This window comes from Mustela putorius, unplaced genomic scaffold (genome assembly GCF_011764305.1).
Source record: "Mustela putorius furo isolate JIRA1106 unplaced genomic scaffold, ASM1176430v1.1 tig00003909_pilon_pilon_pilon, whole genome shotgun sequence".
NCBI classification, from domain to species: Eukaryota; Metazoa; Chordata; class Mammalia; order Carnivora; family Mustelidae; genus Mustela; species Mustela putorius.
Genome location: NW_025422057.1, coordinates 32,077,307 through 32,101,040, shown reverse-complemented (window position 1 = coordinate 32,101,040; position 23,734 = coordinate 32,077,307). Strand labels below are relative to the sequence as shown.

At 45.3% G+C, this 23,734-nt stretch overlaps 1 protein-coding gene across 49 annotated transcripts in view; it reads right to left on the bottom strand.

Annotated features, from left to right (window-relative positions):
* The window catches only part of SORBS1 (sorbin and SH3 domain containing 1), a 226,494-nt gene that overhangs the window by 144,180 nt on the left and 58,580 nt on the right, over positions 1-23,734 (bottom strand). For all 49 annotated transcript variants that reach the window (XM_045068658.1, XM_045068659.1, XM_045068662.1 and 46 more), the window contains exon 2: positions 19,238-19,322. The gene's annotated coding sequence lies outside the window, so the exon portion shown is untranslated. The remainder of the gene's footprint in view (positions 1-19,237; positions 19,323-23,734) is intronic.

The following is a 23,734-nucleotide window of genomic DNA, read 5'->3' as shown; positions in this document are numbered from 1 at the left end:
CTCACTAGGGTAGAGAAACGGCAAGCCTGACTCTCACTCACTCACTTGCCGGTTTCACTGAAAACTGGTTAACAACGGGGAAGATGCAAGTGACAGCCACTCGGACATCATCTGCTCTCCCAGCGGAAGCAGAAAAAGCACATGGGTTAGCCGTAGGGCAAGTCAGGAGGAGAGTGGGGAGGAAGAACACTGGGATCCGGGTGGGAGAGGTTACGTCCAAGGGCCGTGCTGATGGCAGGAGGAAGTGCGACGCAGGACAGGAAGGGTAAAGGAACGGATGTCTGCGAGCACCTGCTATGTGCCATACACTGCTGGTCCTTTATCTACTCTCTCATCAGCCCTGAAGTCCTAGGAGGTGGGTAGATGTCTTCATTTACAACACCCTGTAAGTGTATGGTCAAACACCCGGCAAATGCCAACACCGGGACTTTACCTTTGGTTTGTCTGAATCCAAAAGTGGTGGTCTTCGACGATGTGAGATTCATAGGTGACAGAAGTCCCTGTACCTTCCACTGAAGTTAACTAAATCAGGGTAAATACAGTCTCTGGTCTTTTCCAAAGATTCATACTTTCAAACATGGTGAAATCATTAAATAAATTTGAGTCATACGCACACGCACACAATGTATTTGCCTAAACCTAACATATTTAAGTATCATAAAGTTCTAAGCTAGTTACAGAGGGGGGAAATTTTTGAGCCATTTGTTAAAAAGTATCACCATGGGCAATGTATTTGATACCTTTGAAGGGGTCTGGACACATGAGTGGAGTGACCACAAATCCAAAGTTCCCTTTCCTCCTCCAGGACGTACACAGAAGCAACAAGGAAAGGGGGGAGGGGAGGAGGAACATGGCATTTCAGTAAATTTGGGAGCTGGAACCCACACTCTCAAAACCTATGTGTTACTAGTAGTGGTTCAGAAACATGCAGAGATAAGTTCAGATATTTCCACATCACACAAAATGATACCACTCGTGAACAGGTACAGACCTGTCGATGTGCCTGGCACTGTGCAGAAGCTTTCTACAGACCAAAGCTTTTAATCACCACATCCTGCCTCTAAGAAAAAGACTATCTTAGAAATGATGAAACTGAGGTCCAGTAAGAATAAGTAACTGGCCACGATCCCAGAGTTCAGTAGTAAATGAAGAAACTAAGACTTCAACCCAGGACCTTGGGAGCTAGAGCCCACACTGATAACCACCCGGAGCGAGCACCCATCCCACAGCAGATGTATGGGATTATCTGTATGCCATGATTTCAGCAGCAGAAGGGGAAAAGAGCCTAAATACCACTCATAGCCTATTTTTTCTATGCTCTGACGCAGCTACTCAACAAAACTCTTAAAGACCATGAGGTAGCTCAAGATGTGAAATGGAATCATTTCTAAGATTATGGTTAAATAGAAAAGCCAAGTTCAAAACACCACGGAGAGCATGAAGTCATTTGTGTGAAGAAAACAGACATACAGATTTACAGATGCTGAGAAAATCTTGAGCACAGTTTACAAGAAACCGGTGCCCAGCTCTGCTTCCGAAGAGAGGGCTGGGGCAGGAATTCACAGAGAGAGAGAGAGAGAGAGAGAGATGAAAGATTTACTTTCCATCACAAAGATTTTTCTAATTTTTGAATTCTGAACATGGTCATGTATCACCTACTTATTTAAAGCAAATTCAGGGGCACTTGGGTGGCTCAGTGGGTTAAAGCTTCTGCCTTCAGCTAGGGTCATGATCCCAGGGTCCTGGGATTGAGCCCCGCATCGGGCTTTCTGCTCAGCGGGGAGCCTGCTTCTCCCCCTCTCTCTCTGCCTGCCTGTCTACTTGTGCCCTCTATCTGTCAAATAAATAAATAAATGAATAAAATCTTAAAAAAAAAAGCAAATTCAAAGACAAAAATTATTTGAAGAAAATTATGGTGGAATGCCTTCCAACTTAATTCTGAGTAGGGAGCGTAAGAAGTGACCAGAACACCCTGTGATGATTCTCTATTCATTTCACCAAATAATATTTCATAGCAGTGATTCTAAAATACTTAAACTAAAAAAATAAATTAAAATGCCATCCACTTTCCTCCACTCAGACACCTGCCTCTTAAAAAATGCAATGGATAACTAGCAAGAAAGAATTCCCCGTGTAGACGGTAGTAAGAGTTGTTTCAGTGTTTGTGCGCGGAGTGTGCATGAGAAAGCATGAGAAATCCCCAACAGAATCAAATAAAAAGGACAGGTAGTGACCTAGCACAGCCACTGCGTGGCTAAAATAGCAATGGGCATGTCACCTCCGTGCCACTGAAGAAACGGAGTCTCTCATGTCCTACAAAACATGCAAGGCATCTTGCCTTGCCAAATTTAAACGGGGACATTATTTTTAAGTTACTATAATTAGTTCCCATTTGTCTATGAATCAGCCTTTATGAGGCAATAGCATCAAGCCCCATCAGATGAAACCTGAGGCGACATCATCTCTGTTTATTATTTTGAAAAGAAAGAGAGGGTGCCAAGTTTCCTGCAACACCCGATTCAAACGCTGAAATTTGGAGGACAGAATGTCCTGTTGTCCACGTTTGAAGATAGGACTATATTTTCATCTAATACATCAGTCCCAGGTTCAGCTGGTAACAGGAAGGAATTGAATTCCAGAGCTCAAAAATAGGACTTAAGTACTAAACCACCTTTCGTTGCGCATATAGAATTTTATATTTTAACCCCTGATGCTGCAGCGTTTTTAAAAAGTGTCTGTGTTAATGAACCAACACGAACATATTTTAATCTAAAGTTAGATGTTTAAGCAACGAGAGACTGGCAAACACAAGTGGTTTAAACCGATACTCACATTCCCTGATACACCCCTTTCATAGCTAAGTTTCTTATAGGAAATGAAGTGTTTCAACACCAAATATAAAGGCAGGGGGAGGGGGTTAAAGAGGACTTTCACCTTGGCTCCTCGAAGGGGCTCGGATACAAGATATATAAACACAGTAGAAACTTTTGGTCTCCAAACGGAGTTCGGCCAGGTAGGAGGGAGTCAGGGTCTGGATGAGGTTTAAACTGGCAACCTTAATAAGCTTCAGAGACCCAGCTGCAGGGTACAAGGTCGATGCCAGAATTCACAGAGGACATCGGTTAGCCACACGCCAGGGGATCACGGCCCATTTGGGTGAGGGCAGTAGGTACAGAGGAAGGAAATACACTCTTCACTTGTCACCAAATTTACCATAACAATGCTTAATGTTTCTGTGACCCCCATGTGCCCTTGACAAATGCTTAGAGGCATGCCCAGAACTTTCCTTGCAAATGCCATGGGTTCTAGGCCCGCTTTCCACATTTACCAGCCAGGTTCCCTTCAGCAAACCATTTTAACCCATCGGCTTCTCCTCGGTGCCCCTCAGACATAACAAGAGGCAGCTGACAAGGGAGGAAGACCTGCCCTACCTAATCTCACAAGAATTCTAGAATAACCAAAATAAAATAAGTTTTATAGTTTTTAAAATTTTGCAAATATTTATGGAACACGACAGGCCAGGCACAAGGTGCTGTAGGAGCCGTACTTTTTTTTTTTTAAGATAAGCATGCATACATGGCATTTAGATATACCTGAATATAGATCAGGAAAGGGGAAATGAGCGCTGGCAGGGTTAAACATGGGCCTGAGATTACATCAGAATTTTAACTGAGAGCTGAGACCCAAACAATGGCTTTACTTTGCCAAAACCACAGGCAGGAGCTGCCTGGAATGCTGTCATACTAACTCACCCTCATCACCTTGGAAGACTCTGGGACTCGTGTCCAAGTCTTCCTCGTAACAATCCTCTGATACAGGTACTCGTGTTGATCCCAATTCCGCAAATGAGGACCACGAGGCTCAGAGGTGAAGTTACAAGCAAGCCAAGATCACGAAGTAAGCCCATGGCAGCGAGAATGTGAAACCAAGTCCATGTGACTCCGGACAGGGCACGCTTAACCGCCAAGTTGATAAGCTTTGATCCACAAATATTTATTCTGCCCTTCTATGCCCTAAAACACTTCTTTAAAAAGGCAAGGAGCTGGCGGTGGTGTCCCACCGGGAGCTGGAAAGGCTTTCATAGCCCCTCCAGGCTCAATCAGGGTAGAGACCAGAGGCCTACACACAGCAGGTGCACGGTGAGAGCTGATGCCGATGAGGAGGACAGAAAGATTTCCAATGTTAGCATATGGTTGCGAAAGGGAATCTGACTACTCCGTTTGGGGCGGGGGTGGGAACCCAAGGGCAGAATACAGAAAACTTCTAAAACAATGTGAACAGGTGTGGTCTCCAATAACAGGGAGAACACTTCAGGTAGATTAATTCCTACTACTCTTTCAATTCCTGAGGTAGGATCACCAATCACCCCAGGGTTCTCCCTGGACTTTCCGGGTAGTGTCATGTCCAGGAAACCCCTCAGTCGGTCGCCCTGGAGGGCAAACCTCGGGTTCTGTTCTCTTGACCTTTCATGCCCAACCCCCTCGGTTCCAGCCCATCCTTGCAAACAGAAGACACGCAATACGTCTTAGTTGGTTAGATGGATGAAAGGAGCAATACTTTATTATTTCCAAGTACACTCATTTCCACTATCCAAGTGTTGCCAAGCAGCAGTCCCTGCACTGCTAAAATGACTATGTGAGAATCATTTTAATTAGCACTCTCATTGTTTGTATGCAAATGCACATTCCTAAAGTGGGTCCTCTATAAAGCTTTCCCTGAACCAACATCACTTACTGAGATTTTTCTCAGTAAATCTTTGTCCACAGACAGTAAAGAGATAAAATTCCAGCCAGCCTGAGTCTTATGATCCAGAATCTATAAAGGAGTTAAGAGGCTTTTCCTTACAGGAATGGCAAGTCTAAAATGAGGGAATGTGAGGCACTTCCAGGAGCTCGGACAGAGTTCCTCCTTGACTTAATCATCCCAAAATAGGATGGCCAGTCAGAGGGCACTCTCCCAGTACTGAGTTCCTCTTGTAAAAGAGCAGAACACCCTGTGGCTGGGCCCCCTGGATTCCAGTCCTCAGAGTTATCGAAAGCAAAGCTTCCAGCCTCCCCCAGATGTCCTGCTTCCAGCTCAGCCAGCCCGTCTGCTCTGTTGTTTCATCCATGGCCTATTCCCTTCCTTTGGCTCTCTGACCCAGGGGCTGGGTGGCCTTGGTCTTTTGCCTCAGCTCAGGGAGAGGCTCAGATGCTCCTTGAGAATTCAACTCTGGCAGAGGTATCTATGGACCCAGCCCTGCCCTGCCCTGGGTGGGACTTCTCAAGAGCTGGTCTCCTGGGGAGTCAGGGTGGGAATAAAAGTTCTGGGCGATCAACATGGCTCATCCGGTCCTGAGTCACCAACTCAGCTCTGCACGGTTACACCGGGCAGCCCAGAGGACCAGTCACTACTTAAAATTAGAGAGAACATGATGGTGAGAAGCTAAGTCTTGGAAAGGCAAGTGGAGGCAGAGGTTGAGCTTGGAGAAAAAATCCTGTGGTCCAAAAAGGGTGGGGAGGACAGCCAGGAAGGCCCTGGAAAGTCCTTTAAAGGGCTGCAAAGGACTCTTAGTACGGAATGCTCTATTTTCCTGTCTGGGCCGCAGGAAGATGGAACAGAGTTGAGGCCAAGCAAAGGACAGTAGCATTTATCAGTCAGAAGGAAATCCAAAAGGCTAATGTCTGGGATACGTTAAAACACGTGAGAAATGTGAATAACCATCAGGGGTAGGTCTCTGTTGATTTGTTTGCAAAGTTATGGTCAGAGTGACAAGAGAAGCAAAGTACAGGCCTGTATGGGGAAGCCAGTGTCATGTTAGAGAGAGCAGAGCAGAGCTCCTCGCCTGTGCTGAGGGAACGTTCTTCATGCTGGAAGAGGCAACTCCGGTAAGAAGCGACTGGACCGGAAGACAGGTGTGCAGCTGGGAGAGCCACAGCCACTTTAAGTCCGGTTCCTAGGCTCAGATGAATCACATCCACAGACAAAGTACAGACACGTGCCACAGATGAATCACTGTCAGGAGTCCTACAGAAACCTCAATGAAAGGAATGGTGTTCAAAGATATGGAACTAAATAATTCACAAAAGGAAGATTCTAGAAGTATATGCCAAGAGGCTTGGCATTCATGTCCAGCAAAATTCTAGCCCGGAGTATTCTTATAAAAAAGATTTTATTTATTTATTTGGGAAAGAGAGAGCAAGAGCATGAGTGGGGGGAGGAGCAGGGGGAACAGAAGGAGAGTTAGAAGCAGACTCCCTGCTGAGCAAGGGGCTTGATCCCAGGACCCTGGGATCATAACCTGAGCCAAAGGCAGATGCTTAACCAACTGAGCCACCCAGGTGCCCCCAGCCTGGAGTATTAAATAAAATTAAACAAGTTAAAATTAATATAATATCCAAGAAAGTGACGATCGCCAAAAACTGTCAGAAGTTCCCTATAAACCAGTTCACTACAAACCAGAGGTTCACCATAAACCACTGTAAGTCAGGTTAACCAATTCCCTTCCCTCACGGGTCATAAGATGAATCAAATCTAACAAGATAAAATCTGAGACGAACACATGTGAAGTCTACCTATGTAGAGGGGAACCGGGGAGGGGGCAGTACCCTAGTTGACCACCTGCTTCGCAGAAACCAGGTTCCTGGAAAGAGCAGTGAAGTTTAGGAGTCCTTACAATGATCCTCAGGGAGCTTCTAGCTAAGATCCCAGCACAGCTCTGGGGCCCCAGCAGAGCCCCTTCTAATGCTCCCATTCATGACTACAGACAGGTTATGGCACCACGAGGAAAGATTACACACACTTGGATGACAGCTCAGGGTTGGGGCTCGGAGACGCCACTACTTGGGGAGACAGTGACAGTGGGCTAGCTGACACCTTAGAAACACATTCTGGTTAACATCTGCTATAGTCCAAGCTGGTTCTGTCCCAAAACTAGCCAACATAAGGACCACTGTCTGCAGGATGGGTCAAGGACGAGTAGCTGTCAGGAACATTTGACATTGGGTGATCGCCATCTCACCCAGTGACCTGTGCCTGACAAGTCATGATCCCTAAAGGGAAGCGCCTGGTTGGAGAGTGCCTTCTTATTAGCTCATTGGTCAGACAAGCATCTTTGGAATTATTTTTCCCAAGGAAGGGGATGTCCCCGAAGGAAATGAGTAGATGCCAAGCAGAAAATATAGAAAATCAAAATACTTCCTGATGCAATCCAAATCCTTGGCTGATGTATTTCCAGCTCAAGACCTGGAACTCAAGACCCATCCAGGGAGAATCAGAAACAGGCTCCCAAAGTGGCTTCAGAAGCCCCGTAAAAGCAAAGACAAGTGGACTTGTTCCAAGACACAGGATTTCTAAGCTAATGGGGGCAGTGGACATCATCTTACAGAAAGAAAAAGAAGAAAGAAGAAGGAGGAGAAGGAGAAAAAGAAGAAGAAAAAGAAAAAAAAGAGAGAAATATGGCAAAGAAAAAGAAAAGAGGAATATGGAAGAGCTTAGGGAGAGCAGTCAGTGTTGCAGAGCTCCCTAAAGTAAGGGAGAAAACCTGAAGATCCTGGTCTCTAAAGTATTTTTACCAAAGTGGGTTTGTTTTGTTTTGTTTTTTTGCCATATACTGTTTGGTCAATTAACAGAGGAGCCCCAAGATTCAAACCTGTCACCCCACCCCCCAGCACATAACAAGTGGACCTTCTAGTTCTATAACTGACCCGGCGGTACTTCGGACCAAGGCTGATGGGCAGGGAGTTGAGAGGATCCGCAGGGAACTGGAACCAACCTCTCGAAACTGCGTCATCCGTGAAAAGGCGGTCAGGGAACTGGCCACACCCCACCCTCTGTCACACGGAGACTTTAACCCTAGACAGAACATTCTACACATCAGATATGATCCAAGAGCTCAGAGGCAAGTTTTGGAGATGGAAAACACACAACCAGCATTTCTAGACACCCCCAAATGTATGCCATTCTTGAAGGATGGGTCTGGAAACTGACAGATCTGTTTACTGGTACAGAATGGTTCAGGCATGTGCCCACTCTCATTCCCTGAAGGCTTTCCTTTTTCAGGGCTCTGACAGCTCTTCTGCTTGCTCCAAGAAGGAAACTTCCACTGCGCGCCACCAGTCTTAAACACATGCTAAATCAGGGCAGTTTGGAGATGGGAGTAGCAATGACAGCAGCCAGAAGTGGGGGACAGGCGGACACCCAAAGCACTGAGCGCTGGACGCGCCAACCCTGAATCTGCAGTTCCTCTATTTACTTAGAAACCGTTGCTGATGCTCGCCCTGACCAAAGATAAACTGGGACGAACCCGGAAAGGGAAAGGGAAGCAGTGAGGTAAGGGCTGTTGTAAACCTGGCACAATGCAGAGGAAAAGGGCCTCGGGTTGTTGGGACGCGGTTTCCCTCCCTGCGAGAAAAATGAGATAACACACCCCTACGAACGGAGATGTGAGGCGGCAAGCGTGCACTCGGCAGAGGCAGACGCTCGCCCTCTTCACACACGTACAAGTCACACACAGACACAGTCGGAGGCTGTTGTGGTCTAGGGCAAAGAACGTGGCATCTGGACTCAGAGAAGGTGAATGGGAGTCCTAGCTCTGCCTTGAGCATGCTGTGCGACATTGGGTCATGTCCTCAACCTCTCTGAGTTTCAGTTCTCCATGAACAACAAAAAGAACAGTTCTTTTTGGGGTGCCTGGGTGGCTCAGTGGGTTAAAACCTCTGCCTTTGGCTCAGGTCATGATCCCAGGGTCCTGGGATCGAGCCCTGCATCAGGCTCTCTGTTCAGTGGGGAGTCTGCTTTCCTTCCTTTCTCTCTGCCTGCTCTCTGTCTACTTGTAATCTCTCTCTGTCAAATAAATAAATAAAATCTTAAAAAAAAAAAAAAAACGAATAGAAATAAATAGAAAAAAAAATAGAATAGTTCTTTTGGGGCCAGTTGATCTCGTAGTTTTCTTCCAGATCTAATATTCTGTTATAAACTAATATTGCAACACAGCAGTTAGACCTCCATTCAGCAAACATTTCCTGAACACGTTCTGTATGCCTAGGGATGAGGATAGCCGTGTACTCAATGCGCCCAATGATCCACAGATGCCAGCAGCCTGTAAACAAGTGTCTGCGGTGCCACGGGAGACACATGTGGACGGGGCGCATGGTCAGTTGACCCAGCAGAGAACGGAGCAGAGTACAAGCAGGAACAGTCTCCCAGCAGTGCTGCCTGGGCCATAGCTTGGAGGAGGGAAGAATTTGGAGAAGGGAATAATATGTATAGAAGCACACAGGAATGGCCCAACGGGGCATGCATGGCAGGAGGCGTTCAGAGCTAAAGGGCCTTATAAGCCATGCTAAGAAGAGCTGCTGCCCAGCACCCCCAGGCCCCCTCAACGTCCCTACTGTCCACCTCAACAGCTCCCTGTATGGCCACACTCTCAGGGTCGGTGTATGCCTGCACTAGGTCAACCATCAAGCAACCGTCAAATCTCTACCCGCCTGTCCCCCCCAGCCTCTCCCTTCACCCCCGAGTCACACAGCCAGGCCACACCTGCTGTCCACGAGAGCTTCCGCCCAGGCACCTGGCAGCCCTTGGTCTCAGCTCTTGCTCAGCCCCTACTGCCCAGCCCACGGCAGCTGTTCCAAATAGTTTCCATCTCCCTCAGAACCACAAGCACCTCCCACCCACCCACTCGTGCTCAGGAGAGGACTCCCACCTCCTCTGTTCCTGGGCATCACTGTGCAAACCCAGCTCCCGTAGCAACCCTTCTGCCCACCTATCCCGAGCTCCTTCCCAAATAGCCCAGGCCATGCCGTGGTATATCTGTTCTCAAGTACAAAAGAAAGTAAAAAGACTTTATTGAGAAACAAAAACCATAGGCCTTGACCAAGGCAGGCTATTGCCTATAGACAGGCAGACTACCTGGCCAGACTCTGAAACAAGCACATCTAAGGGGGATAAGGGGCATGGATACACCCCACAGGTCAATGGCATTACATAAGTATTAGCTACTCCATCGATGTCGACTGAATAAATAAGTCAACAGATCAATGAATCTGATGTTGAAGAGACAATCTAAAGAGTTGCAAAATCTACAGTATCTTCAGGCATGTGAACCAAGATGCAGCCTAGAATCTGCCAAGAGCCGTTTAAAACAATCCCAAGGCCCTTGCAAGCCTAGACTCTGGTGCCTGCTGGGCTCCAACACACACAGCCAACCCAAGCAGCTCAGAATCATTGCAGCATCATTTATTTCTGAAATAGATTTCCTAAAGTATGCCAATATATTTACTATAAAATAAATGTTTTATATTATAAATTATAAATGTTCCCAATATGGTAATTGTATGAGCAAATCATATTATGCAGAGTACATTTAATGTATATGTGGTATACTGTATGTGTATGGATGTATATCTATTTCTCTTTCCATGCCCTACGTGCCATTATAAGCTGTCAGACAAGGAAAGTTAAGTGGGGCATCGCACCCTCAGCCAACCATGGACATGGGCCCAGCACAAAACACCCACAGCGGCCACTAGGACACCATCCTGTGTTGATCACGTTATAGAACATGTCTTGTTTACTCTGTGAAAGCCTCTCTGTCTGCCATTCACTTTTTGTTACAGTCAACAGTTTTGCCATAAGACTGTCCGTAACTGGGGTCGGACCTGGCACAGAAACATAAAGGAGAAGTGTGACCAGGACTGTACAATTCAAGTGTGAAGACTGTCCGGCCAGTGATGAGGAGTCCACTTATAGACCTGGGAGCACCCAGCATCAGAAATAGTCTACAGAATGCCAACAAGGTAAAAATCTCTCTTCCTAGTTCACTTTTGCTCCATTCATTAAGGCGGAGCTAGGGAGTTCTCTCCCAGGGTGGGGAGCGCAGGGTTGAGCCAGGAGGTCACCAAGTATAAATCTCATTATACCTAGTTCTTCTCTGCATAGTAGACACAAGCATGAGGAATTCCTGATGACAGGAGGAACCTTCTCCACTGAGACTCAGCTCTTCTGACTCAATGGAACTGGTTATATGGCCAGCACACCAGGGCATCCCAAAACTCCTGCCCAGGACTCAGAGTGACATATGACAGAGAGTTCAAGACAGTTAGCCTTTGAGGAGAACCCAGATACAATCTCATTTAATGCAAGAAACAGATGAAGCCCAGGGTGGGGAGGCAGTTCTAAGGTAGGTCAGGGCCTGCGGGTGGCCAGGGTGAGGAGACCAGGCTCCCCGGTGATTGGCTCATGCCTTAAACCCAGAAACTGAAGGACAAGAGTCTGCATTCTGGCTAGCATTTTGTTTACAAGAAGGTTACAAGAGTAATTTTAACAGGAAAAGAGGCATCATTAGAAGACATAAACTGCCCATCACAAAACTCATAAAATGGGAATGGTTTCAATTAAATTCACATGCTTCTTAAAGTTTTAGGTTGGTTTGCTGGCTTGGTCGTATTCCTGTGAAGTTCTTTTCCCGTAACCTATAGTTACTTTGGAAGGGCTCGAAGACTAAGAACCGTGTCTCATGAAAATGGTGACTCCTGTCATCCAGTTTTAGTTTTTGGTCTTATTGTATAAAGGGGGGGGGGGGACCATAAAAAGTGTTCTGCTCCTTCAAGTTCAGTAGTTCAGTTCTGTTTGAAAGGGGGGAAAAGGGGGAAATATTTAAAAGAAAATATGATTAGATTTGTATAAATGCTCCCAATATGGTAATTTTATGAGCAAATCATATTATGCAGAGTACATGATATGTTTCAAAACTAATAAAATGACTTGGTATTTGTGAAGAATGCTCCAAAAATTACATTACTGCTTTCTTTCCTTCCTCTCATTTAAAAATGCACAGATCTCTTTAAGGAAAAAATATTTGTTTCCACTATTTCACTGCTTCAAGTCTTTTTCTCCCTATCATTTTAAATTTGGTTTCCATTATTTATACAGGAGGATACCAAAATGATGTTTTGCTAAACCTCAAGATCCCCTGATTTTTCAAGATAAGGTTTTAAACAGACACTCTAAGTCATGGGTTATGAAACCAAAACCCTGAGAGGGCCAAGCAAGTGACAAGTGGGTGGTGTCGGGACTACAGCAAACTGAGACCTAAATGCTTCCCCTTGCCACCCCCGGAGGGGACAATGCTGGTTCTCACTCTAGTCCACACTGCTCCCATGCAAGTTAGAATATGTTGCAGGCTCGATCCTGCAACATATTCTAACTGTCAAGAGGAGTTAGAAATCAAAGTATGTGAAATCTCTGACTTGAAATTCTGGCCACTTACTTCAAAAAACTTAAAACTGGTGTTTTGTGGGCAGCTAGTTTGCAACTTGCCACAACAGACAGGCTGCCATAAACACAATTAACTCTGGGAACAAATGCAACACCTAGAAACACAAAGTTTGTTGGAAAATGAAGGCTGATCTCTATATACTTTTTAAAAAACCTGTATTCCTGGCAATTCACAGACCTGTACCCCTGGGGATAAAAATACATTATATGTTTACAAAAATAATAATAATAATAAATGTTATTCTCAACAACAACAACAAAGGCAAAGCAAAAAACAAAAAAACAAAAAACAAAAAACACAACAAACCTGTATTCCTCTACAATAACTTTTCTCTGGAACAGGGAGGCAGAAGGAGGGAATAAAGGAACTTGAGAAAAACATGAATTCAGTTGCCGCAAAGCGAAAAAGGTAAAGGCACCTCTTTTTCCTCTTTTTTAAAAAAATTAAAATAGAAGAATATTTCCAGCTTTGGAGTCCACGTTGGGACAATTCTGGCAGTTGCACATTTCACTGGGGTTAGGCTGTTGGAACAGAGCTAGCTCCCCTAATCTTTCTCCAACAGAAATGCTGTGCAGAGCAGGTAACCTGTCACTCAGAGCCATTTTTATAAGGACAGGCTAATGGTTTTTGTGACTAAGCAAGAAGGCATGACAACTGGGGGGAGGAGCGTCACCACCAAAAAATGCGAACACATTATATATGTGTACTGGGCTTGTGCATATGGACCTTAGAGGGGTTCCTGAACCCTCTCCCAAAAAATCTAAGAAATAATACCTCACTGATTATTATAGTGAAGTTCAACCGTGCAAGTTCAAGCACAAGTGGTTATTTTTTCCAGCATACCTCTGCAGGAACCATTCTTTATTTAATCACTGCCATGATCAGCAAACCAGAGAAAAATCTCACAGAGTGAGGAAAACAGAGTGAGTCATCTCCATGTTGATAAGGAGACTGCGGGATGAGGGCACCAGTGCTGGGAGGTAGGTATCAGATGGTGCCTTTTCTAAATCAGTCAGTGGAGCGATGAGAACGATTTTTTCCCATGACGTTCAGTAATCACGGGAGATAGAGGGTGATGAGCTCCCCGTTTTAGTGACGGCCACAAGTACGATCTAATGTTTACTTCCCCAAGCCAGGGAGGAAAAAGAAAAGCAAAAGGGGTTCCTCACTCTCTATTTGTGGTCACTAGATGGAAAAGGAGAAAAATATCTTGTTTTTACACGTGGCCGACAAATGTGATAAAACTTCCTGTTTGAAAAGTACAAAATCAAATGTGTAAATCTCCTGGAGAAATACCAACGCCTCAAAAATGTCGCTGCTGCCAGAGAGGAACAGCATGTCTTTGCAGGACGCGATAACTTGGGCTGGGAAGTGGCCGAATGAAACGTTGGTGACACAAACCAATACAGCCAGCCAGGGAGTTACTTTTAGACAGTGACCCCTGCGCAGGTAGCCTTGCACAGCATACACCCCACAGCAGTACCAGAGCCTGCAGCCTTGGTCTGAGACCCTGACTTCCAGCCTTCGCTTACAGACAGGTGACAACTCATACAAACTGCACCTTCAGCATTTCCCTCCAGTAGCTGAGGTCCTTAAAGAAAATGAGTTTGGGCTGCTTTTAAATTAGACTGAGCTCTGGGGTTAGAAACCATCCACCATTTCGTTCCAAATTCTATCTCCTATTCCTCAATGCGACAATCCTTTGCTTCAAAGGGCGGCAGAGAGAGGTCCAGTAGAGACAGCAGATTTGTGGTTCAACTCGTGGCAAGCCCACCACCTTACCTCAAATTCACATTTTGTCTGAAGCTGCAAAATAAAATATCAGCCAGAAACAGCCTTAAATCCTTTCTGAAAGAAGGGAAGGAAGGAGGAAAGAAAGCAATTGGACTAACTGATATATGCAAAAGATAGGCAAAAATTTGAAATTCAAGTTAAAGAAGCCTAGTCCCAACCTGCTGAAGAACGTGGAGCCCCGGAACAAGTGAAGGCAACGTCTCCCATCAAAATGTACATTGAGCAGGAGCACTCCAGGAACCAAGAAATGAAGAACTTGAAGCTTTCTATTTCTAGATCATGTATTAAGAGCGAAAAGGGATACTTATGCTTTTTAAAGGTAACACATAAACGTGATACAAAAAGAAATGAGAAGTTGTTAAAAAACAAAACAACAGAGTATATTCAAAGATCTTACTGGTTTTATCCACTGAGTCACGAATTGGGTGGCCTCCCATCTAGTAGAAAGGAGCTCTGAGGAGCTATACAAAATGGAAGACATTTTTAAGGCAGAAGGAGGTGGGGCAAAGAAGTTATTCTAGCAAAAAGTGGACTATCCCAGGCAAGGTCACCTTCCTTTGGAGTAAGGAGGGAAGGGCGGTGGGGGCAGGTCCTATCAGGCAGATTCCCTCCTCACTAGAGCTGACTGGGTAACTCCAGATTGACTGTTGAAGGTTACAGAGGTAGGCTAGGTATTAAGTCTTGGTTTGCAGACATGGGCCTTAGCACAAGTCACTCCACTTTGGACTTTTTTTTTTTTTTTCCCTAAAGTATGAAAGGGTATAGAATGGAAAGTAAGCACCCTTCCTGCACCATCGCCCTTCTCAAAGTGCTACTCCTCTCTCGCATCTTTTCCTGAGATGGTCTGCATGTGTACCAGCACTGAGGCACTGTTTCGCTTTTCAACTGAAGGAGAATACCACCACTTTTTTTTAATGCCTGACTACTCAGTCTCTGGAGACATGAGAAGGTACCAGTTTTGTTTTGTTTTGTTTTTTTAATCCCTAAAAGCACTTACTAAGAAGGAATCAGAGAAGAGAAATCCTCCTTCGCTGATTATCAGTAAATTTCATTCTTTTTAAGCATATTTAAGTTCTACTCTATGATAAAAGACAAATTAAAACCCAGGTTGGTGTCAATCGTCACAAATACCATTCCATTGAAACCTCCATTTTGCCATAAACCACTGGTTATGGATAGAGAATGTTATGTAATCAGTGCATAGTAGATGCCCCAGAAGTCCCACTGAGAATATTTTCAGTGAAATACAAGGGCCTGGAAATACACAAAAATGCAAGTTAGGGATGCCCATTGCTCAAGTGACTTGAAACAGCACATTCCAGAAGGCTGCATATCACACTGCCCTCAACAGCTGCACAGGTTTCCTCTTGTCATGTCCACAAAAGGAATGAAAAGACCAGGCCTAGGAAAGGGTGACAGTGTCCTCAAAGAAGGGATTCCGAAAAGATCCTGAAAAACCTCTGGGGAGGGCTCAGCTGAGAGGCTCTCGAGGGCAGTCAGAGATGAAGTCTAGGGGGACAGGGAGGTGACTGGCCGACTTTGAGGGGCGACTTCAGGAAGGTGGCAAAAATGTCTATGGAGCCTGGAGATAACGAGACTGAAGAAACTCACCAGGTAGCGCAAAAATGGAAAGAGAGGAACTCAATGAGAATGTGCAGGTAGCTCAATGGGGCGATTTCTCTTAGAAAGGGACAAAACCAATACGGAATGGCTGCATTTTGTGCCTAAAGCCCACAAACAAATACAAATGTGTAGGATTCAGGACAGATTTCCTCCTGTCAGTCGAGGACAGTTGATGGAGACGGGTGCTCCCTGAAATGCATCTCTCTCCAACAACCATCATGGTCTACTTTTGCTGCTTTTTATCTTACAACATTTATCTTTGATTATTTCAGAGATGTTCTAAATATTTCCTACATTGTGGCTCTACAAACCAAAAAAAGGCATTTGGCCTTTTTCATAGAATGTGATCATATCTAACTTTGATTACACAACTAATGGCTTTCATGCACTGTTTGTCGCTTTAGAGAGCCTTCATTTAATGAACTTCTGGGACACTTGGGTGGCTCAGTCAGTTAAGTGTCCGACTCTTGACGTCGGCTCAGGTCATAATCTCAGGGTTGTGAGATCAAGCCCCACACTGAACTCCAACTGTTTAAGATACTCTTTCTCTCCCCTCCTCTGCAGGCCCTCCCTCTCTAAAAAAAAATAAAATAAAACAAATAATGAACTTTTGGATGGTACAATTTTAGGATGAAAAACCTGAAATGTATTAACAGTGAATTACACTTAGTCATCAAAATGGCTTGCAGAAGTTCCAATACAGATAAAGAACAGTGTAGTTTAGACTATTAATGGCAAAAGATGCTGGAACCTTCTGCTTGCCAGCCAAAGGCACAGCCATGTGCCAACTGCATAAATGCAGTTTATAATTCACTCAGCCAAACTGATTTAAAATTATGAAATTCTAAAACTAATTCTCTTAATTTGGTTATTACAAGTTTTTTTTATATAAGATGAGGTTTTACTACTTTTATGTCATTTCATTTGAATAATTTATATTCTTGTGACATGAAATCATACCGTGTTCATTAGCACACTGTGTCTTCATTCATTTCATAGGGATTTTATCTAGAAAATCCACCCTTTGCCTCTTTCTCTGTCCAAGTCCGACTCAGTCCTCCTTTCTCTACCTAAGTAATCTCAGTCTCATAGCTTTTAAATACCATCTACGTGCTGGTATTGAGGTGGCTCAAAGATACCACCTCCAGGCCCAGCCAACTCCAGATCTCCAGGAAAATACCAAATGCACACCTCAAATTTAACATGTTCAAACTGAACCCTCAGGGTCCCACACCACACATCCCGCTCTCTGTTCCTCATCTCAGTAAACAGTAACATCATTCACCCAACCAAAAACACTAGACTCTTTCTGCCCACACTCAGTCCAGCAGGTACGACCTTCAAAATATATCCTAAGCTTGACCAGCTTACATCATTCTAGAACCCCCACCCTAATCCAAGTCACGCCCGTATCTCCTGCTTGGACCCCTTCAGGTTACACTGATTCTACTCTTGCCCCCAGAATCTATTCTCTACTCAAGACCCAGAAAAATAATTGTGAAGCACAAAGATGATTGTTGTTCTGCTCCAACTCTCCAGTGGTGTCCAATCACTCTTCTTATCATGGCCTCCAAGATCTGGCTCCCACGTGCCACTGATCTCATTTCATATCACTGCCCCCATACCTACCTCCCAGCTCAAGGCCAGCCAAACTGGCTGCCCTCCTGTTCCTCCATCATGCCGAGCTCAGCTGACGTCAAAGGCTTTTCTTTCTGCTTGCTATTCCCTCTGCCTCCACACTTCCCCTAAGATTCCTTCACTCCATTCTGATCTCTGTACAGAATTTCTCCCCTTCTCTTTACCAGGCCCAGAAATCTTCTCAGGCCACTCTTTGAAAAACAGTCCCTCCAGCCCCTCATTTTGTCTCTCCCCCATGGCACTTATTACTACCGAAAATTATTATTTAGTGATTTACTTTGTTCATAAAATAATTTTAGTGCGCACCCATCATGTTTGCATGTGAGGTGCTCTTCTAAGGACTGGAGATAGCAGTGAACAAGAAAGCGAAGATCTTTGCTCGTGGAGCTCACATTATTTGCCACTCTACTTAACTCTAAGCTCCAGACACGTGACACAGTCTGCCTTTAGACCTCAGAATCTCCAATTTGTTGGAGACTCCAACAAATTTGCTCAGAGCAACAACGCCTTGGCACACAGTAAGCATTAACATGTATTTGAATGGGTAGTGTCCCACCCATCTGAGACCATCTGCTTCTCTGAGGACCTCCACCATGGAGCTCTTCTTGCCCACCATATGGGACTCTGGTGTGGGACCATGAATGTCCATTGTGTGCCTTTAGACACTGCTGTGTCTGGTCAGCCTCCCACATCTGAGTTGGGACTCTAACCCTGGGCTGGCCTGCCTGCCTGTCCAAACTGCCTGTCCTGCACCAACCTCCAGCACTCAGCCACTCCTCACATGGCCATGCCACTGGGACTTGTCTCTTTGGGTCATACGAGCACCTGGTCCTTAATGTGACAGCTGACCAGTCAGTCAGCAAACAAACAGCTTTTCTCAACAAAGAGTGGTGGGAATCCAGACACACAGGTCCTACTGCATCCTTGGCTCATGGTGGTCCTTCCCCTCAAGGAGTTCACGCGAGACCTTCAACATCACTAGACACCATGCCCCAGAGAGTCCTGGGTTCAGCACTGACACACTGCTGTAAAGGACAGATCTCTGCCCTTTCCACTGCTTCAGAAGCAAGACGCTTACCCGCTGTGATGAGCAATTAAGTTTCTTTTGGAAAAAAGAACATTTGTTCACAGAAATGATCTGATCTCAAATAAAAATGAAGGTAATTGGGAAATGTAGGTAATTCAACATTTCAAGAAAAAGGCAGCTGCAGCCGTGGTAGAAAGGGGGAGAAAAGAAAAATGCAAAGAGCTTGAAGGACCGCTCTGGAAGACTCAGAAAACGGGCATTTAAGATCCGTGTTTGCAAAATATGTGTGTTCACATTTTCATCTGTGAGCTTAGAACTACCCAGCTCTACATCTGAAAGCTAAACAGGATTACTTTATAGTTGTCCAGCACTTTATTCCGTATGAAGCCTTCTCAGGTATATAATCGCTTTTGGCAGGGCAGGATTCATTTCTCTGTCCGGGGCCCAGAGAGGCCAAACAATTCACCTGATCTCCTACTTGGTTACTTGGCAGAACCAAGCAAGTACCAGAACCCAGATATGCCTCGGCCCAGCCCAGTGTTCTTCCTCCCAGAACAGTATGGACAGTGTGGTTCTCTGAAAATCACATTCTGTGCTCCACCAAAAATATTTCCTTTTGTTACAGCAGAAGAAATAAAACAGAGGCACCTGGGGGGCTCAGTCAGTTAAATATCCAACTCTTGATTTCCGTTCAGGTCGTGATCTCAGGGTCGTGGGACTGACCCACACCATATGTGGAGTCTGCTTAAGATTTTTCACTTCCTCTCCTTCTGCCCCTCTCCTGCTTCTGCACATGCTTGCACTCACTCTCTCTCTCATAGAGGAAGGAAGGGAGGAAGGAAGGAAGGAAGGAAGGAAAGAAAAGCTAAAGAAAAAATACCAAAACACATATTTACCAGTGGTTTAAGGTGGTGGGATGCATTGGTCTTGAGCTCTGGACAGAGAGAAGGTTTCACAAACTCTTCCAACAAATGTCAGTTCCTGCAATGACAAACATACAAGACATGTGGTGTGAATCAGGCACTCTGCGGCCTCTGCCCAAGGAGGCCAGCCAAAACGCCAATCAGCAGGCAGCCTGTTTAGGCTGCAGCCCCCATCCTCCTCTTCCAGCCCCACTCCCTTCTCACCCTGACTTCCCCAACTAGAACAAGAATCTTTAGTTTACCAGTTGAAATGGTCCCCATTAGAATCAGTGGACCTTGGTCAGAAAGAAGCTTCAGAGATCATTTATAACAGGGATCACAAACTGAAAGCCCAGTGGGTTACATCTAGCCTACAGCAGTATTACAATCGATCTGCAGGATAGGTTTAGAAAATTTGAGCCAAAACTTTAAAAAACCAGAGAGGTCACATAAAAACCCAGACTTGTAAGTTCTCTTAAAACAACAACAAAATCAGTCAACATGGCCCACACATTTGTCTAAAAGTGATCAGCTATGCTAAGTAGCTGCCCCTCATAGGCAGGCTTGGCTATTCCAGAATGCCACAGTCCCCACCACTCCCTAATGTCTCACCACAGAGAGAGCTATGTTTATCATTGCCCTTGTATTGTTGGGTTTTTTGGTGGTGGTGGTGGTGGTGGTGTGTGTGTGTGTGTGTGTGTGTGTGTTACAGAAATAATTCTCTCTACCTAACAAAAGTGGGAACATAAAAGAAAAAGGGGCAGAGTTCCAAAAGGAAAAAAAAAATGGTACAGCACATCAGCAACTTAAGTTAGTATCCCCACTCTGGCAGGCATATGAAATCTCTGAACAAGTACAACACGTCCATGTTATAAAAGTATAAGCAGGAAACTGACTTGCCTACTCCCACAGCTAGAAGCAGAGCTAATTCTAGAACCTAGGTCTCTTGACTGCCAATCCAGGACTCTTCCTCTCTGCCCCACCACATGGTAATCTTATATTGTAAAACAAAAAAATATTTTATATACAAAAAACAAAAAATATTTTATATATATTAAAATATTAATATTAATATTAATGTATTAATATTAAAATCAAGGAAATAGTTGAAGCACCCAAGCCACTCCACTGAAAGGCTTGCCATACTCTTCTATTCTTTGACAAACGAAGGTAAATTCCAACAGGTTCCCTAAGGGTTCATTTACTAATGTGACGTTCTCAAGAATGTTGATCCTTGGGTGCCTGGGTGGCTCAGTCGGCTAAGCATCTGCCCTAGACTCAGGTCATGATCCCAGGGTCCTGGGATCGAGCCCTGCATTGGGCTCCCGGCTCAATGGAGAGCCTGCTTCTCCTCTCCATCTGCCTCCCACATGGGATTGCGCTCTCTCTCTCTCTCACAAATAAATAAAATCTTAAAAAAAAAAAAAAGTTTCTCCTTTAAGTACAAAAAAAATCTCATAAATACCATGCATCTATTCCTTCAAAAGTGCTCAGTTAACGTCCCAAAGTGTCTTAAATACATTTTATATACTAGAAAAATGTTCTTTAATATGCATTTTGAATGCAAGGCTACAAATAAGCTTCTATGGAGGTGCTAGACTATAATAAACAATGTTCAACCACAAGGTCTAGATCTCGGTAGGAGTTATTTCTATCAGCCCCTCGAAGAATGCATGGATTCACCGACCACTCAGCAGATATTTACTGAACCCAGTTATATGCCAGACAGGGTGCAAGGTGATGGAAACAGAAATGAACCAGATCCAGTCCTTGCCCTTAAGCTGCTCCGTCAAGATCCGACACTCAAAAAGAGTTCTGACATGATGGGTAACCCTAAAGACCTGGGAAGGCGCTGGTGTTCCAGGAGTACAGAGCAGGGGCTCCTGGTGCGGCTGAGGGGAACCGACACTTCCTCCAAGGACAGACGCTGAAGACATCCTAAAGCAGGGAGGGGAGTGGAGCAGCAGGCAGGGGGAGAACAGAGGAGAAGGTAGGAATTACAGGCCATGGGGCAACAATGGTAAAAGCAAGGAGTGAACAGTCCCTCCAATCTGGTCTCAACCACATTTCATGTCACCTTGCTGGTGGTAAAAGTCACCCTGCTGCCTGGGGGCACTGGGCTGACTCAGCCGGCTAAGTGTTCAACTCTTGGTTTCAGCTCAGTTCATGATCTCAAGATTGTGAGATCAAGCCCCACAGCAGGCTCCATGCTCCGTGAGGAGTCTGCTTGACCTTCTCTCTCTTCTCCCTCCTCCCCAGTACCCTCCACCTTGCTCACACTCTCTTTCTAAAATAAGTAAATAAATCTTTAAAAAAACAAACAAACAAACAAAACCCTGCCACCTGACCCAACATCTGCTGAGAGGTCATGTACACTCTTGGACATTTATCTTGCCAAGTGCCCATATCAAGGGTGCCACCATATCAGCACTGATTCCTGGCAATGCCCGCCCAGAACTCCCTCAGGGCCACCAATGCTATCCCAGAGTCTGCCGGGCCCAAGAAATGTGGAAGTAGAAATACTGACACTTCTCATATTTTTAGTACGTCCATCATGGTTCTAAGAAGACAGCTGATATTTTTTTCTGTCCTGTGCCAGTCACGAGACCATCCTGATCTACCTCAGGGCCTGGATTTTCTATGGCCAGAATCTACTATGTAGTCAAGCCTCAAGCAGGAAGTTCTATGAAAAAATGTCCCCAAATATCTGCCCATCAGAATCCCGAGGTGAGGTTCTCCCGTTCTTTAGGGATGGCATAGGGGTGAACCACCAGCCCCAATGTAGGCTGAAGCAAAGCCAAGGGGCAGCACCCCGAAAGACACATTTTGGAAAGGGACATAAAGAGGAGTGAAGACCAATTATGTGGGCACAGTTAGGATTGCTCCGGGTTTGAGGCAAAGAGGAGCAAACAAGAAGGCAACATTCACCCTAAGAGTGGGAAGAGGTTCCTGGATCTGTCACTGGTGGGCAGGCTCCCAATTCTGGCTGACAGAATCACCAAGATTTAGAAAAATAATTCCCAGACCTCCAACTCATTAAATCAGAATCTCTGATTTGGAGGCCCGGGCATTGTTCAGGGTATTCTGATGCCCAAAGTCCGACCCACTTGGAAAAAAGCATCTTCAGGAGCTTTTTTAGAGGCTTCAGGAGCTCCAGAACAATCTCCTTAAGGTCAATAACTCGGCATCCTCCAGACAGGATGCAAGGTTCTGGGCTCTGGGGGCCGTTGTGCATTCTTAGTGTTTGTCACTCCCTTACATCACACTAGGAGAAACATTACTTAACTTGTTTTACTCTAATCACATAAATATAGAAGGCCAACAGGGCGGTGAAAGCAGACCCTCCTGCCACAGTCCGTGTACAGCGTGACCCTGCATCACTGCCTCCAGATGAATTACTGGAGTTGCCCGGTCTCAGACTGGAGCCCTCCTACCTATGCAGCCTCACCCCGAAGGGCGAAGAGTCTGGAAACATCCAGTCACCAAGGTGGCCTTCGAGGAACACCTCGTAGGCACAAAGTACTCTGCCCCAAGTCCTTCCTGCCCACCAAAGAGCAAGACACTGAAAATCAATGCAATGCCTAGAAATCTGCCACAGCAGCTGAGCGCGTCTCTTTCCAGATTTCCACTCTGTGGTTAACTGACGGCCTGAGCCATTTCCAGCCAAGAATGGCAAAGTAAATGCTGTGTGCCACAAAGATGACAGACAGGAGTAAACTGGTTCCATGAATGGGCCAAAAGGTCTCTTTCCTGACATCATCAGATGCCACCAAGTGACTGTCAGATAGCCCTGCACCACGGAATCTCACAGCTGACCAACGTCAGCCTTCCTGAGCAGCAATCCACAGTATCCTTCACCAGATGGAGGCCACTCTTACATACCCCATCAACCTAAGGGTCCTCCACCTAAGCCATAATGCAAATTTGGAAGAGTGTAGATGGGAAAAGAAATGTAGTAAAAGTTCAAGATACTAATCTGCCCCTTTGGGTGGTCACCAATTTCTAGGCAATGCATTGTTTCCTGCTGTACCATTATGTCCTTGCCTAAAACAAGACATTTCTTTGACTCATCCCTCCAGAAGAAATCAACCACCAAACACCTGGAACCATTACCTCTCTCATTTACATCCTCCTCTCTACCCTACCCCAAAAATACAGAACAATGCAAGACGTTGTTCAAGTCACATTAGCCACCTTCAATCCTACCAATCTAGACCATCCAAATAGGTCTAGTCCGATGGGAGCCTCTAGGGTTATAGGTCCTCAGAGCACTATGTACTCCTCCTTCATAGCATGAAGCACCAACTCATGCTCACCTCTTTCATTGTTTACCTTCTAAAAAGTCTTTGGTTGTGTGCCCAGCTGATCACGGTATGCCAATACAGCGCCTTCAATCCTCCAGGTTCCCTCAAGATATACCTCAAATTTCTTATCCCCCAGCTGAAGGATGATCGAACCAACTCATTCCCCAACTACTCAGGCCTGTCACTA